Raw genomic sequence first — 3,159 nt, 5'->3', positions numbered from 1 at the left:
GAGTCCATGTGTAGTTGTATTTTGAGTTTTTTTTTTTCCCAAAATAGCCCCTCGACTATTGCTCATTCTCAATTTTGCATTTCGACTTTCAATTGCACCAAATGTGGTTCCTCGACTTTCAAAAACTCACTCAATTCAGTCCTCTGTAACATATTCCGTCTAATCAATGTTAAAATGGAGGGTATTTTCGTTCATTTACCTATTGTATGCCTAATATACTCTGAGAAATAGTCGATGGACCATTTTGGGAATAGTCTAGGGACCATTTTGGAAAAAACTCTTTTATTTATTTCATTTTTGTTTATTTTCATTTTTTAGATTCTATCAAATTAGAATTTTTGTTGATTTTTTTCTCACAAATATCAATAGTTAAAATCTCATAATTCAACCTCAAAATTGAAGAAGTTAGGGTTGAGTGGGACTAACCTTCGTAGCTGGGATTTAAGTGTAATTAGCATGTTACCCAACTTGAGGTGCTGAAGCTCGAAAATGCTATCCATGGAAACATATGGGAAGTAGATAAAGGAGGATTCAATAAGTTGAGATTGTTGCTCATCAAAGATAGAAAAGTCGAGCAGTTGAGGACTTATTTAAGTTGTTTCAAATGTCTCGAGCTCCTAGTCCTAAGGTTATGCTGTTGTTTGGAAGAAATCTCTTGGTGTCTTGCATTTCACGTGCAGTCAATTGAGTCGGAGCGATGTCACCATTCTCTTATTAAAGCTGCTATGGAAATTCGGGAAGCAGGAAAGAAAATTTTAAAGCGTAGGATTGAGATTAGATCGAGCTAATTAATTTATTATTTCCGATTTAATGCTCATTATTTTGTTTACAAATTATTACTATTTTTTTTTTCTTTTATGATCTTATCTCCTTGATTTTGCATTACTTTTCATATATCATAATTCGGGGACCTGAATATGATGAGTCACAAAATACACATATAATGGACGTTGTAGAAGACGACTTCGCCAGGCCGCCGGCTTAGAGGCCGGGAATAAGTGTGAGGGCAAATTATGCCCTGGACCCGTGTCCACAATATTGTGGACACGGGCCCAAAACGACGTCGTTTTTCAAAAAATTAAAAAAAAAAAAAACGCGTCATTTAGTTTATAAAAAAAAAAAAAAATCGCGCGTGTTTTGCCGTTAACGGCGTTATTTTTTTTGGATTATGAATGTACAGTTATGCAATTATGAAATTATGAACACAGAGCTCTAACATTATGAACTTACAATTATGAACATATAGTGATAAAATTATGACCATGGAGCTTTAAAATTGTGAATATAGAGCTTCGAAGATTATGAATGTACAGTTATAGAGTTATGAATGTACAGTTATGGAGATATGAATCTACAGTTATGGAGTTATGAATCTACAGTTATGAGATTATGAATCTACAGTTATGGAATTATGAATGTACAGTTATTGATCGAATTATGAACAAAGAGCTCTGACATTATGAACTTACAATTATGAACATATAGTGATAAAATTATGAACATAGAGCTCTAAAATTGTGAACATAGAGCTTCGAAAATTATGAATGTACAATTATGGAGTTATGAATGTACAGTTATGGAGTTATGAATGTACAGTTATGGAGTTATGAATGTACAGTTATAGAGTTATGAACGTACAGTTATGGAGTTATGAATGTACAGTTATTAACATATAGTAATAAAATTATGAACATAAACTCCTATAACGAAGCGGTCTGAAATTAAAAAAAAAATGGAGATAACAGTGCCTAACAGCACTGTTACCCGTGCTGGACATGGGTCCCTAGAATGAGAATTCAATTTCTGATTAGTTGTAACTGAATGCGATTACAATTAGATAAAAGATAGGTTGACGTGAAACTCTCCTTAACAATAGGGAGCTCAGGCCAACACAAACTAAACCACATAAAATAAAGATATATAAAACTATATATTATAACACTCATTAACACACCCCCTCAAGCTCAAGGGCGGTGAGAGACGACATTGAGCTTGTCGCGAAGGAGCGTGAACCTGGGCCCAGCCAGAGGTTTAGTCAAGATATCCGCAAGCTGATCCCTCGTAGACACAAAATTGACGACGAAGTCACCAGAGGCCACCTTATCTCGGACGAAATGGTAATCAATCTCGACGTGCTTCGTTCTCGCATGGAACACCGGGTTAGCACACAGGTAGGTGGCACCAAGGTTGTCACACCACAGAGTGGCTGGCTCGGAAGGTTGGAGACCTAGCTCACGAAGTAGTGACACTACCCAAGTAACTTCTGCTGAAACATCTGCCAGAGCTTTGTACTCTGCCTCCGTGGATGACCGTGCTACTGTCCGCTGTTTCCTGGATAGCCAGGATATGAGATTGGAGCCGAGGAATACTGCATAGCCACTGGTGCTCTTCCTGTCAATCGGACAACCTGCCCAGTCGGAGTCTGAAAAGGCATGTATGGCTGTCGACGCGGATGAAGTGATGCGCAAGCCGTAACTGATAGTCCCCTTGATGTAGCGTAAAACACGTTTTGCCATGGCCCAATGATCATCGGTCGGTGAATGCATGAATTGACACAGCCTGTTGACCGCAAAGGACAGGTCCGGGCGCGTGATCGTTAAATACTGTAGTGCCCCGACAACCCGCCGATAGTGCGTCGGGTTGTCGTAAGGAGTTGGTGCAGGGACGGCCGAAGTAGTGACTGACGCTGGTGTGGTAAGGGACTTGCAATCAAGCATCCCGGCACGACTTAAGAGGTCCGTCATATACCGTCGCTGAGACAGAATGAATCCCGATGCTGTCGAAATGGTCTCGATTCCCAAAAAGAAACCCGGTTTGCCCAAGTCTCGGATCTTGAAGGTTGATGCTAGACGCTGAAGTAAGGTGCTGATTAACTGAGCATCATTCCCCATCATGATGATGTCATCAACATAGACTAGCAAGAACACCCGAGAAGTGCCTGACGTGTAATGAAATAGAGAGACGTCTGTCTTAGATGCTGCAAACCCTGCAAGGAGAAGAAAGTCGTGTAGTCTCTTGAACCAGGCCCGTGGAGCCTGCTTCAGACCATATAACGAGCGCTGCAAGTGGCACACGTGATCCGGGTGCACTGGATCTTCGTAGCCAGGTGGCTGCTTCATATAAACAGTCTCGGCTAAATGCCCATTCAGGAAGGCATTG

This window comes from Ipomoea nil, unplaced genomic scaffold (genome assembly GCF_001879475.1).
Source record: "Ipomoea nil cultivar Tokyo-kokei standard unplaced genomic scaffold, Asagao_1.1 scaffold0418, whole genome shotgun sequence".
NCBI classification, from domain to species: Eukaryota; Viridiplantae; Streptophyta; class Magnoliopsida; order Solanales; family Convolvulaceae; genus Ipomoea; species Ipomoea nil.
Note: the sequence above shows the minus strand (reverse complement) of the source record.